Source organism: Crocuta crocuta, unplaced genomic scaffold (assembly GCF_008692635.1).
Source record: "Crocuta crocuta isolate KB4526 unplaced genomic scaffold, BGI_CrCroc_1.0 scaffold343, whole genome shotgun sequence".
Taxonomy (NCBI): Eukaryota; Metazoa; Chordata; class Mammalia; order Carnivora; family Hyaenidae; genus Crocuta; species Crocuta crocuta.
Genome location: NW_027532679.1, coordinates 7615569 through 7630266, shown reverse-complemented (window position 1 = coordinate 7630266; position 14698 = coordinate 7615569). Strand labels below are relative to the sequence as shown.

At 34.8% G+C, this 14698-nt stretch overlaps 1 long non-coding RNA gene across 1 annotated transcript in view; it reads left to right on the top strand.

Annotated features, from left to right (window-relative positions):
- LOC144245394 (uncharacterized) overlaps positions 1-12715 on the top strand; it is a 46335-nt gene extending 33620 nt beyond the window's left edge. The window contains exons 2-3 of the long non-coding RNA XR_013339245.1: positions 11504-11614; positions 12639-12715. This is a non-coding gene — a long non-coding RNA (uncharacterized LOC144245394). The remainder of the gene's footprint in view (positions 1-11503; positions 11615-12638) is intronic.
- The last annotated feature ends 1983 nt before the right edge of the window (positions 12716-14698 follow it).

Below are 14698 nucleotides of genomic sequence, written 5' to 3'. Positions count from 1 at the left end.
AATGAGAAAGAATGAAATCTGGTCATGTGTAGCAACATGGATGGACCTTGAGGGTGTTAGGCTGAATGAAATAAGTCAGGCAGAGAAGGACAAATACCATATATTTGCACGTATAGGAGGATTAGGAGAAACTTAACGGAGAACCGTAAGGGAGAAGAAGGGGGAAAATGGTGGGGGAGAGGGAGAGAGGTAAACCATGAGAGACCCTTGAATGCTGAGAACAAACTGAGGACTGATGGGTGTGGGGGGAGAAGGGGGAGATAGGCATGGAGAAGGGCACTTGTGGGGATGAGCACTGGGTGTTATATGGAAACCAACTTAACAATAAACTATTTGTAAAAAAATAAATAAATAAATTTTTAAATAAATAAAACTTTCTATTCCGGCAGGGCCATGTTTACTATCCTTTATTTAACATTTAAAACTCCTTAAAACTGGGTCTAATATGAACCTACTTTCATCAGTCTGAATTTATGACTGCTGCTCTGTGCAGAGTAATTTTTGCTCTGCACCTCTATGTGTGCCATTTCATCTGCCAGGAATGCATTTCTTACCCTCCATTTCCATTTGCCTGGGATGCATTTTTTTACCCGCCATTTCCATTATAGACTTTCTGGTTCTTTTTTTACAGCTCAGCTGAAATGTTAACATCATCTGTATTTTGCTAACCCTTCTGACCCAGTACTAATACCTTTTTCCCTTGTGCTCCTCTAATGCCTAGTTATTTCAGAAACTATCTTTGACACTTATGCTTCCTTTTAGTGTAGAGATTTATATACCTGATTTTATATATTGAGGTATTCATTTCTTGCAAATTTTAATGTTTCTGAAATTGAGATATCCAAAAAGTTCTATGCATATTTAATGATTTTCTTGTTTTCCATAAAGCTATTACTTTGATTTAAATTATATAGATGGTGTCTTATGTTGAATGAATATAGTCTGTACCTTGTATCCCTTTGCTGTAATATAAGTTTCTTGGGTGGTGAGGACCATGTCTTGCACAATTCTCTATTTTCCACAGCTCCTTGCACATAATAGATAATCAATAAATGCTCTTAAAAGGAATGGAATACATAAAATGATATAAAAAGGAAAGATACAATATACTCTTCCTTGGGCTGTGTGTGAAATGAGATCTTGCACTTCAAAGGTTGTCTGGGAGTTCAAAGCATAAGTCCTCCAGCGGTTGTATCATTCATGCCTATTGTACACCTGTCATAGGTTACTGCTAGAGAAATGAGATACATTGTCTCTCATGAGGCTTTGAGATGATCTGCTTATTTTTTTCTCTCATATCCAGCTACTGCATTAATTTTTATGCCAGACTGCTTAAGTAGGCAATAGTACATTTTGCCTTGCTTTGTTTTATTTCAGTAATCTTGCTCAGCCAGCGGGAAGGCCTATTAGTAGCTTTCTTGGAATCTATTTACAACAAATTCTTTCTATTTACTGAGTATAATACTTTGCCCAAAGCCATCCAAACAGTTTTGGATCCTTCTTCCTGGCCCTAAATTGGAAGAAGCATCAATTTGAAACAGCTTCAAATCGATTTCCAATTATTTCTGTGCTTAAAGCATTGAGAGATTCACCTGGAAAGTTTAATATTCCTCTGTTTTGTACTTTAAGATTTTCCTCTATTTTTAAAGCCCTTAAATGTTCTAGAAATTATCTTCACTTGATCTTTGAACCAAAGCATCTCTTTATTATTTCTCTTTCCCTCCTTGGATTATTACTCTTATTTTTGAAGAATTGCCCATGCAATGACTTTCTATTTTGATCATGCTTTTCTAATCTCTATCTAGTTAATGAGAACAATTATGAAAGTTAATATTTTATGGTTAGCCTTTGTCATGTACTATGGGAAGCATTTTATGTGAATTATTTTATTTAATCTTTATAGTAAACCTGTGAGCAAGAAGTATTATTATTCTTGTCAAAAGTAAACCCGAAATATCACTTCTTAAAATCCTCTAATAACTGGGGCCCCTGGGTGGCTCAGTCGGTTAAGCGTCCGACTTTCGCTTAGGTCATGATCTCGCGGTTCGTGGGTTCGAGCCCNAAAAAAAAAAAAAAACATTAAAAAAAATCCTCTAATAACTTATTATTATCTCAAAGTCCTTGTTATGAATGAAAAGGCTTTCATGGCCTGTTCCCCAGTTTATCTCCTAACACTCTTCATTTCTCTGTTCTAGCTAGTCTCATAGCCTCAGGCATAGTCTTGCCTCAGGGCCTTTGTACTTGCCACTCATGGAGCACTCTTTCCTTCCATAGATATCGACATGACTTGTTTTCTAAATTCCTTCAATTTATCACCAAGATCATCTTCTTGGTGACATCTTACTCGACTCTATCTAAAATATCTAACATATACCTAAGACCTCTCTAATAGTTCATATCCCATTCTCCTCTTTTTAAAAACTTTTCTTTCTACATTTGTCCTTTCGTTGCTTCCTTCACTTAAAAGTATGAAGACAGGGCCTGTAGCCTTGCCTGGTGACTTCTGCATTCCCAAAACCTATAATGGTGTCTGACACATAACAGACAAACATATTTGTTGAATGAATAAATGTATGAATCAGAGATGTTAAGTAACTTAACATCTTTTAACTAGTAATTTGTGGAGCTAGGATTTACACAAACAATTTTATTTTTTCACATTTAACTTTTGAATATATTTCAGGAATTTATTATATAAAACATGGGAGGTTGCCTGTATCTTCTTTGTAAGTAATTCATCTATATTATATTGTTTGACAAAGTAGACCAAGACTCTCTGTTCAGAGTGGATGAGGCAGGTTCCTAAATGTCTTTCAGAAGGATTGTTAGATACATAATGCATATGAGTTGTCTTCTCTGAAATTATTTTTTAATTGAAATGTGACCATAATCTTGTCATTTCTGAACTGCCAAATTATACTGCAGTCTGTTGATCAAGATTGATTCTGAGCATGTGGGACACAATTTAAACAAGAAAGAATCTTGTTTGTTGTTTGTAATGTGAGGGCTAATGCACCAGAAACAGATTGCATGGACGTTAAACTTCTGTCCACACATCTATGTTCATTAACCCAAACAGTAAATATTTGCCTTAATGATTGATTTTGCTGAAGGGTTACTGTCATGGTTCCCATTTTTTTTGGTATTGTTGTTCTTGTCTTTTTTTTTTTTTTTTTAAGAACTTTGACTTGAATATAAATACTGGCAAAGAGATTATACTCTTTTACTACACATTTTGGGAGACTGGTATAGTAATATGTTTCTGGAACAGAATATAGGGTGTAATCAGTCTGCTAATAGGAACAGAAAGTCATTTCTTAAAATGATCCTACAGCCACCTTGCTAATGTCGAGGATGATTTGAGCTGACTGATTTGATTGCTGCTTTCTTCCTACAAGAGGTCTCAATGCATGAAATAACTTACATGTGTAATTTAGGTTTCCATGATTTCTAGCAACCTAATGGTGCACAGAAAGCTGAAATAAAATTCCCACTTTTCCCCAGATAGAATATACACATCTAAACATCTGTCTTATAGAGACAGAAGGATATTATAGTTGATGGGAAGATGATAGCTTAATGTTTGTTTGGTGGTTTGATTTTCTAATAGATTATTTGAAAATTGTCCAACTAGTGCTGTGGGGACCCATTAACATCTTTGTAAATAGCTTTAGTTTATAAAAGGTTAGGAGAGTAGGAGAGGCAGCTTAGCCTGGTATTGCAGACAATACTTCCTATACTATACTGATACATTACTCTAGTAAAATTTTTTACTCCCAGACAAGTATCTGAATGATTTACATTTGAATCACAGCTCTGTAATTCAACAACACTGTAAAATACCATTTATTTATTCAATTTAGCAAATTTTCATATATCATAGTCCCTGATTCTCTTTGATTCTCTCCCTTTACTTCCTGTCTTATGAAGCTCCAGACCATGTGGTTTTCAAAGCATCCCCTTTCCTCCATTCAGAATTACTATACCTATTCTCCAAATTGAGAATGATAAAATCTTGGGGACTGGGCTTACCAAGAAAGTTCCCTTTGAAAGAGACCAGAAAAGAAGGAAGGGAAATAGGATGAGCACAAAAGACTGAATTCATTTTTTAAAGTTTATTTATTTATTTTGAGAGAGAGAGAAAGAGAGAGAGCACACTGACGGGGCAGTGAGAGGGAGGGAGGGAGGGAGAGAGGGAGGGAGGGGGAGAGAGAGCGAGCGAGCGAGAGAGAATCACAAGGAGCTCCACACTATCACCATGAAGCCCAAAGTGGGACTCAAACTCATGAACTGTGAGATAATGACCTGGGCCAAAATCAAGAATCGGTCACTTAACCAGCTGAGCCACCCAGGTGCCCTAAGACTGAATTTGTTATAATGAGAGGTGACATAAGAAGTCTTGATCAGTCAAAGGTTTAATTTCTCTTATCCCCATCAGAATAATTTTAACCTAGGGTCAGGCCTATTAATATTAATAGCTCCATAATGGTCAGGCAGCATGCCTGTAACTCATAGTGTGTTCGTGAGTGATTCAGTGAAAATAGGCAATTGGAAAGGTATAATTTTGACTTTCACACATGAGAGCCAAGATATTACAACAATAATTAATTTGTTTAGTCACTCTGAAAGTAAAATTTAAAGTTTGCCTTGTGTGTCAACTTTATATTGAAAACAAAGTTGGGATGATGGAAGTTTTTCTTTCTTTCTTTGGAGCATGTCCATCCTCCTTTCTATTATTGCCAAGCTCCTGAAAGACAGTTCATATGGGATTTTTTAACAAGTGGACTTCTTTTCTAACTTGGTGAGCTGAGCTGGATGATTTATAAGAAACACTGAAGTTTCTTTTTACCTTTCTTTCTAGAGTGTTGAGCTAGTTATAAAAGGTTAACTTCTTCTTTATTAGTCTCTAAAGGTCTCTAAAGCCTGCCTGATCCATCTTGGTTCTCACTATATATTTACAGATACATACCGAGTGCCTATTATGTTCCAACCACTGCATTAGGTTAAGGTTATATCCATGATGTGTCTGTGCCAGGATTTTGCTTTTAGACTCAGAACCACACTCAGAACCAGTGTTCAGCAGAATATACCCTGCTCACACCAAACCTGATAAAATATGCTTGTCTAAGTCTTTATCTTCAAAATTCTCCTAAGAGCAGAGAAATGGTAACTAAAGGGCTAATCCTTCTTCCCTCCATCCCTTCAGCTTATAGTATCTTCATGTGTTAAAAAGTTTCTGTAATGTTCTTTGTTTCTAGGGTGGATGTTAAATCTCATGTCTATATTTATTTTTCTTTTGTGAATGTGTATTACTTTTTTTCATTGCAAATGCAAGATTCCTGACAAGTTTTTTTTTCTTTTTTTCCTAATTTTGGGCAAAGAGCATGAGGGCGTTTTTAAGGGTGGTGGTGGAACACAAAATCATAACTTATATGAAGATTTACTTGCACAGTGAGAACAGTCTGTTTCTGGTAGTCTTATTTGGGTACCTTCAGGAGTCGATCCTATGACAAAGACTCAAGTGCAAATAAACATGAGTAGGGAAGTAGGGAAGAGACATGGAGACAGTGAGGTAGCCAGCGCAGGAAGCACTATCAAGGCAGCCACTGCTACTGGTGACCAGATCTTAACACCTCGGGAAATTCTGAAAAATGGTGTAAAGCACATATTTTGCCTGTGGGGTTAGCAAGCTGTGCATTCATATAGCAATTCCATTCAGCCATTGGTTTAGGCTGCTCCCTGGGATACAGGCATTAATTCCCTGGCACTTAAGCCTGCTGGATATAGACATGGCAGCCTTTCAAGGCATCAGAGACTTTTGGGTCAAAAGGTGCAATACTGGCAGTTGGTATTTGTGCAGGACCAAATTGAAGTAACAAGACCCAAAGGATATGGGCTGGGAACCAGCAGCATCTGCTAAAGACTGATAGTCCACAGTTTTTATTTTCATGATTCCCAGTTATTTGGCACATGGAAAACATTTAGCCCATATTTCTTGGCTTATTTTAAGGACTCAAAAGTTTACTTCTTATTCTTTTTAGTAAATAAAATTTCAGCATCAGAAAATATCTTTTGACATGATTAATCTTCATATCTAAAAACCTAATTTATCATCAATAACAGGATTATTTCAAAACTAGTCTTATCAAGTAATACTTCAGGGTTTTGTGTATTTGATCAAAACTATTTCAGTAAGGTCTGTTGTAAACTGGCAATTTTTGATTGAGATTTCATTATATGTTTTTAACATTTAGACTAGATATAAACACCAGCCTGTAGAATTATAAAATGTTAGAGATAAAAATAATCCTACAGATTATATAATCAGGCTGCTTGCCACCCAGTAGCTACTTAGCAGATGAGGAAACTAAGGTTTAGTGAGAACCACTTGCTTAAAGTTGTGGAAATAGTCTCTTCTTTTTATATACCTATGTAAAACTAGAGAGAACTCTGGGTCTATGGTAAAATGTTCTATTATTCTGGGACTGAGGATTAGATTGTAAACTTTGAGAACTAATATAGGGTTCTCTACACCTAGAGTTGTTGGCTAGTATCTTTGAAGTTAAGCTACTTGTTCCTGGGGTTCCTTTTCTTCTTGAGGCAGAGGTACCTCATTGATAGGGCTTCCTTATCCTGATGCCTCATGCATATTGTTCAGGTGGTGCACTTACTGTTTTTTTCAACATGGGCTTTACTTTTATCATCTGCATCCTAACTGAAACCAGTCTACTGGTCCCATTTTACACTGAACACTCTGCTTTGATGCCTGGGTCTGGATTAATTTTACTTCCAGAGTGAAGTCCCTGGATTGACTTCACTTATAAAGACTCAATTATAAAGATTCACTTATAATTTCAATTATAAAGATTTTTTAAATTATTATTGAGAGAAATAAAGTATAAATGCAACTGGGAATACTTTAAATTCTACTAATCTGATTCCTATTAAATATTTAAAATTCATAATAAAGCAACATAGATTGAATACCTAGACATTCAAATATGGATTTTCTTTTAATTTTTCTAATTGTTCCATGCTTCTCAGCATTGAGGCTCTTGAGCCTATGAAAATTTTCTTGGAATTCTTAAAGTCTACAAGAATTATTAATTAAAAAACTTTCCTTAGATGATTATGAATTTTTAACTTGTTAAGACAAAATCTCTTTTTTTGTTCTGGTAGAGATGACTAAATTAAAAGGTATTCTCAAATAACTACAGTAATCCAAAAATTGAAAGATGAACAAAAAGAATCTTGACAGCATAGAAATTAAGAAACCCATTTCCAGATTATTCTGAAATCAAAGAGAAGGTAACAAACATTGCAACTTTTTACAAAGCAATGAAATGAGGCATATCGTACCTAAACCTACAGGTTATAGTAAATGCTGCTATAGTCAGAGTCCTAATGCATATAAGACAAGGCAAAAATGAAGGGATTTAGAAGTTAGAACAGCAATATCAAAAACCTCAAAATAACCAAGAAAGCAGGAAGAAGGAAATAGAGATTAAAGATGTTATTTATGAATAAGAAAACAGAAATTTAAAAAAATACTACAGAACTTAAATAAATATGAATCTGGCTCTTTGGAACTGTGAATTACCATTAAAACTGGTAAATCCTTTAGATTCTATTATGAAATATGGTCGACTAAAAATTCTGAAAATGACCAAAGAGTAGCACATACATATGTGTTGAATCATGAATTGATAGAGAGGGAACTGTGTGCTGGGCATTGTACTGAGCACCTTATTTTATTTAATCTTCACTAAAACCTTTGAGATGGGCATTTCTTAATCCTCATTTTATATGTGAAGAATATGAGGCTTAGAGAGATCAGAAGGAGTAAGTAATATGTGCAAGACTGCATAGCTGGAATCAAACCCAGGCATTTTAACTCAAATGTCTTCTTTCCTAACCAACAGTTGGAGATGGTGGTTCATATTTTCTTTGTTGTAGTTCTAATAGGAAACCCCAGTGTGGGTTCTATATATCTCCTTTCTAAGAATTCTGTGCAGTACAAAGTACTTTTTAGTTAAAGAATTTTTCCAGGAAAATTTCTACTGGATGGCATCAAACTTTTAAAAAGTTTGTTGTTGCAAATGTATAGAAGAATTTTTTTGGGTAATCATCTGGAAGCATAGAGAAACGAATATCTTAATGGGGTGGTGAACCTGAGCTTTTTTGGTCTCAATGGTCTATGGTGCCTATGGTTAACAGGAGGAATTTGGTAGAGAGGACTCTATGTTAAAAGACATCGTCAGATAACTACAGTAATCCAAAAATCAACAGATGACCAAAGAATCTTGATTACATGCAAAATCTGGCCATGGCTCTGGAGGGATATTAACAACTGGTGGGGATTTGACTAACATGAATTTTTCAATATTGGATTTCTTCCCCTACTGAGCAGTCTTTTAGGCCTACAGAATAGACTAAGATTTAGTGAGAGAAAAAAATAATCCCATGGCCATGGATGAGAGTTTCAACTAGAAAGACTTTTTCCTAAAACCATATTATTTTTCTCTTCACAGTTAATCTGCCCATTGCCTTGAACATGGACAGTTTACAAATCTATTCAATTGTCTGCTTTTTTTCTTGTTAATGCAGACCATGCAAATGATATCTAAATCTAAATTCTATTAACACCACAAATAAAAATGATAAACTCTGTCAGCACAGCATATAAGTCCTTTCAGGGGAAGGTATTGTACTTTAAATTATGCAGACCTAAATTCCTAATATTTAAATAAGAATATTCTTCTTGGTTCCAGCATTTCAGAATACTTTTTAATAAAAGAAAGGGTGTTACAATATAGAAGTAAAGTAAAATAATTTTGGAAGGTATATAGGATCTATTCCTTGGTCAACTGTCTGTGACCAACTGGCTCAATGAAGGGAAGGGTCCAATGGAACACCATGGAAGGTGGTAAAACACTTAGAGCAAATAGTAAAAGCAATCAGTTACTAATAGGGTAGGAAATAGCATGCGTGTTGAGTCAAACATCTGATTGAGTAATTATTGAGTTAACAAAAAGTATTTAAGAAACTATTTTAGAGACAGATTTTCACTGTAACTTAAGTTATTTATGTCAAATACCTGTCTTGATTTTCCTTATATACTTGAAGTGCCTGGCAACTACTGGCACATAGTAGGTTCTCAAATATTTGCTTGAAGGAAGAAAAATATACTAGTGAGATGTGTTAATGCAGAGCAAACATTTTAGAGCTAAGGCAGAAAGGATTTTCTCTATTTGTTGGTATCTGCTGAGAACCAAAGCATAGAATAAAAGTAGTTGGTTTTTTTCCTCAGGACTCTTGAGTGGCTGTATGGAAAGGCACAGATGTAATCATGGGTTAGAAATTCTTTACAACAGTAATGAATCCAATAAAATTAGACTATTAAAAGAGATTCAATTCTAAAGTATTACAGTGGAGTTTGTTAAGTTAATTAAATTATATAAGTCTAATCTTTTTTAAGTTAGTGACAAAAAGCTTCCTTTTTTGACATTGTCTTGGAAATCATTTAGACCACCATGACACTGATAGGCTATGGAAGTATTTTTTTCAGTCCTGAGGACATTTATATCTAGGTTCTGTTTAGTGGATTATAGATTTTTTTTAAGGACAAGTAAATGTTCCTCTTAATTTTTTTGCATTATGCAAAAATCAAATCACCTGGGCATTAATTATTAGAGATTCACTTCAGTTATAACGCTAAAGTTGTGCCATGGAAAAAGAATAGGTTGAGAGTGGGAGTGACTAAAGTTTTTGAATCTTAAATGTCACATTGCAGATGATTATTAATTCGAAATATTTTCAGCTGAGTTCTCCATAATCAGAGTTTATCCAACTATTGACTATATTTGAAAGCTAAGTAATTAAAAGGAAGAAGTCAACATCACAAGTTAAATTTACCTAAAAGTCATGATTATTTTGGATCAAGTCAATGGCTTCTGTGACTTCCTGGGATATAACTTTTGAATCACACAGTCATGTACTTATTGACTTGCTAGACCTTTTCACTTTTCAAGTAAGTGTATTTTCTAACAAACTTCGGATATAGATAGGATTAGTTTTAGGTGATATTACTGGAATATTTTGTCCTTGAAAGGAAATCTTAGCCAAAAAACAGCAATTCAACATTTGACTTATTTGACCTTAAAAATGGTATTTCAATGAGTGATTTTTAAGGCTTTAAATAGGAAACATTGTTTTTGCACATTTATAATTTATAATTTAAAGCACAGTTGAAAGGACTGGGATAAAGTACCAGAGGACAAAATCCACATTTAATAAATTGCTTGAAGTTTTACTATGCATGTTGGTATCTACATAATTTGCTTTCAGTGACTATAATCTTTTCAGAGGGTCCAATGGATGGGTTTTAACTTTAACATTAATGAAGATAGTTTGGAGAAAATAGTCCAGGGAATTATGCTTTTTAGCCTCTTCAAGCAAAATCCAAGAATCTTTGCTTTGACTGATCCACATATTTAAAGAGTTTGCTTAATGAAGGGTTATGCCAGGACCATCATAAGCTAAATCTGAAGACCAACTAAGGCTTGGTGAAAGGAAATCTTTTTACCAAAATTGATGTCCTAGGTGATGCTGAGACTGCTGGTCGAAGGACCAAACTTTAAGAGCCACTGGTCTAGCCTATTTTTCTGGATAGAAATGGATTCCTGCATAGAGTACAAAGTGTTATGATTTATCCAACTGCTTCCCCTGTTGGTGGCCCTCTATTTTTTCTTATTTTTCTTGTTCATATAACACAAAGATTTTTATTTCTATAGGATAGATTCCCAAATTGAGATTAGTGGGTCAAAGTTGGTGTTTACAATTTTAACAGCTATTGCCTGATTAATTTCCAAAAGGGGCCATTATTACTTATTACTAATTATTACATATCAGAGATTATATATCCCCGTTTCCTCATCAGCACTGTATTGTCACCATATTATTCTGTATGACATGAGTGAAAAAATGGCATCTCATTGTTGTAACTTACATTGCCTTAAGCCCCAAGAGGTTAAGAGAATTCTTGTATATTTATTAACCATTAGGATTTCCTCTGTGTCCATTGTCCCTTTACTTTCCTCTAATTATTTCTAGAGATTTTTAAAATATAAGGAATATTAACCCTTAATATGGCATGCATTGAAAATATTTCCCTCAGTCTCTCCCTTCACTTTTAACTCGTTTATGATATGACTGGGCATGAAAAATGCGTAATTTTTATGTAATGAAATATTACATAGGTAGGGCCTTTAGGTCTTCTATCTTTTTAAAGAGAATCTTGTATAATGCAAGGTTATTCAAATATTCTTCTAAAGTTTCTTATGTTTTCATATTTTATATTTTGCATCTAAATTATTATTGTACCTGGAATTAATTTTAAAATATCATGTGAAGTTGGGCTATAGTGGCAGTCCTCTTCCCATTTCAGGAACTGGGGGCATTTTTCCCTTCTGTGTAATTCTTTCTAGGCTTTCCACATCACTAGGTCCATGTGCAGCAAGTAAACAGGCATTGTGGAAGAGGAGCCCAGGCATCTGCTTGCTAATTTCCCTCACTACCAAGAAACCTGAGTTATTACCAGAGACTTCAAATATAGGTAAGACCTAACCCTTGGGTCCAGCCCCTTAGCTTAGGACAGACATAAGAGAAAATAGTTTCTAGTTGGTTCTTGGTCTCTAAAGACACCTTAGAAGTGTTCTATGTCCTGTGTCCCATGCTTCCCATCCAAACATGGTAACACTTAGAAAGGATATTTGGAGCAAATTAAGAAGTCCATGTTCAAGTTTTCCTAACTCTGAATACAAACATTACACAATTAATACAAGTTTATACTCACTGGGGACATATTAGTAAATAGAGATAGCAAAAAGAAAACAGGACAAATCACCCACATTTCCACCACACAAACACTTCTAGCCTCTGGGTGTATATTTTTTTCAGATTATATAAATAAATAACAGACAAGTAAGTAGATCAATTTAAAAATATTACTCTCCATGCTATTTTTAATATTCTCCCCTACCTTTTGGACATTTGGATTGCTGCCAATTCTTTGATGTCCTATGTACATTGAGATAAGCATCACTTTTGTTACGCTTTTGGAAGATTTACTATTATTTCTTTAGTACAATTTCCTAGAATGGTAGTTGCCTGATCAAGGTATATATTCATATTTAAAATGTTTCCAAATTGTCCTCCAGGAAAATTCTAAAGTTTATACTTCTACCAGCCACGCATGAGAATGCCCATCAGTTCATAGCTTTGCAGAAAAAAAGTTGGTGTGACTAAATGCAAACCCCATTTCTCTTTTAAAAACACTACTTATTCCTTCTATAGTAGATATTTTATTATTTGGATGCTCAGGCGTGATTTTCTTTTTATGGGTAAAAAGGTATTATAGTTTCCTGCTCTTAGGAGTATGTTTCACATTGGCGTGAACTACTTCCCCTTTCTCTGGGACTGGATGCATGTGAACACATCAAAATATATTATATTCTCATCTTCTAAGACTAAGCAAGTGACCCAAACTGCGTTTGTATCAATTTTGGCAAGTTGCTGCAATGAGAGAAAAGAAGTTCTCTCTTTCAATCCTCACTGGCTCTTCATCTGTCTTTTCCTAGGATTTTGAAAACCACAAAGAAAATGAGAGCAGAGAAAAGGAGGGACAGATGCAAAATGGGAGAGGAAGGAAGGGAGGAAGGAAGGAAGGAAGGAAGGAAGGAAGGACGGACAGGAGGGACCAGATACATCTTGCTGTGCCTGAACCGAGAACTACTGTTGGACTTTTTACTAACTTGAGCCAATTACTTCTGTTGGTGAGTGTACCTTCCTTCTACTCCTTTTAAAAGGTACTGATGCAGCTATTTGTTTTCTGTTTTATAATCATTATTTCACCATCTAGAATGTATTTTAAAGCTTTAACAGTAAAAACAAGTCTTTGTTAGTTATTACAAATAATTTGAAAGCAAATAAACACGTGTTTGTGGTTTTCTTAGCATTTGCTATAATCAAATGTTTAGTATTACAGACAGGTTCACACAAGTGAGACATTCGTCTCCTTAATAGAGTACACAGCAGAGATAAAAGAAGACTTTTGTTACCATTCCTTCCCCACCTTTGAGCTTTGGCTATTGTACTAGAAATCATGGTGACAAGTGATTTGGATTCCCTGGTCACCTCATTAATCACCTTAATGATGTCAGACACCAAAAAGAAAGTAGAAAAATCACTTGCCTTATCATCTAATGTCTTTTCATTAGGGATCCAGTCAATGAATTTTAAAGACATTGACATTGACAATTAATAGGCAGTTGATATTAATTCCGCTGAAAGCAATAATGAAGCAGCCAGATTCCAAATAAGCTAGCAGTAACCTAGTGGGACCTCAGATGAGAAGGTGTTGGAATCTTTTAAAATTCCATTACTTTTTGCTTGGATGGACTTGCTTTAATTCAGGGGTAGTGAGAGTGGGCAGAAGTTGGGGAGGAGACAGATTGGGTTTCAATCCTTTATCAATGTTTTAATTATTTTTAAGAGGAGCTCCCTAGCAGGTTGGAGGAGAAGATTATCATTTGAAAAGAGAACCATTAACTCTGGAATAATATTTATTTGCACAGCTCATTCCTAGGCTTAATGGAACTTCCAAATTTATTATTGGAGCTAATATGAAAAGAGGGTCAATTGTAGGAATGACCAAAGGTCACATCCTCAGATAAGATTAATAGCTTAATGATAAAGAGACGTTGACAACCACGCTGAAGTATAGAACAACTTCTCTGATGGATTCCAAGAAAAAACTGAAACTTTGGTTAAATGAGGCACAAGGCAGATAAGGTATAGACTTGGTTGCATTTGATTCAAGATAGATGAATACTGAACTGCTAGAGCATACCTCAGTGTAGCGCTAATGAAGTCCTGGGAGCCAGTTGTCAACAATGGTATAGAGCCCCCCTGAAATGTGTAACAATGTACTACACGTGCCTTTAATTTTATTCAGCCATGTGGATAGCAAGCAATAACACATTAAGACACTGGAGTTATTTTAACCATTTTCTAATTACAGTTGACAAACAACAGGGATCTACTTACATGTGGATTTTTTTTATAAATACAGTATGTTACTATAAATGTATTTTCTCCTCCTCATGATTTTCTTAATATTTTCTTTCTTCTTTCTTTCTTTCTTTCTTTCTTTCTTTCTTTCTTTCTTTCTTTCTTTTAGTTTACTTTATTATAAGAATAGAGTATATAATACCTATAACATCCAAACTATATGTCAGTTGATTGCTTATGTTACTGGTAAAGCTTCCAGTCAACAATAAGCAATTAGTTAAGTTTTGGGGGAGTCAAAACTTATATGTAGATTTTTGACTATATAGGAGAGGGGGGCATTGGCAGTTCTAACTCCAGTGTTGTTCAAGCATCACCTGTGTAGTGATCAGCATTTGGTTAAGTTGTATTTTGTATCCTATTCTAACAAAGTGTTCATGATATGTCAGATACTGTATTAGCCACATAACCACTACTGAAGAAACAAAATCTTTAATTTTTCTTCCTTGGAAAACCACTGTAGTCTTAATTCATTCACTTCATAACAAATATTCTAGACATTCCTATAGAAAATAAGAATCTAATAATAAGCACAATATATGTTTCCCTTCTCCATAGAATGTATTTCTTC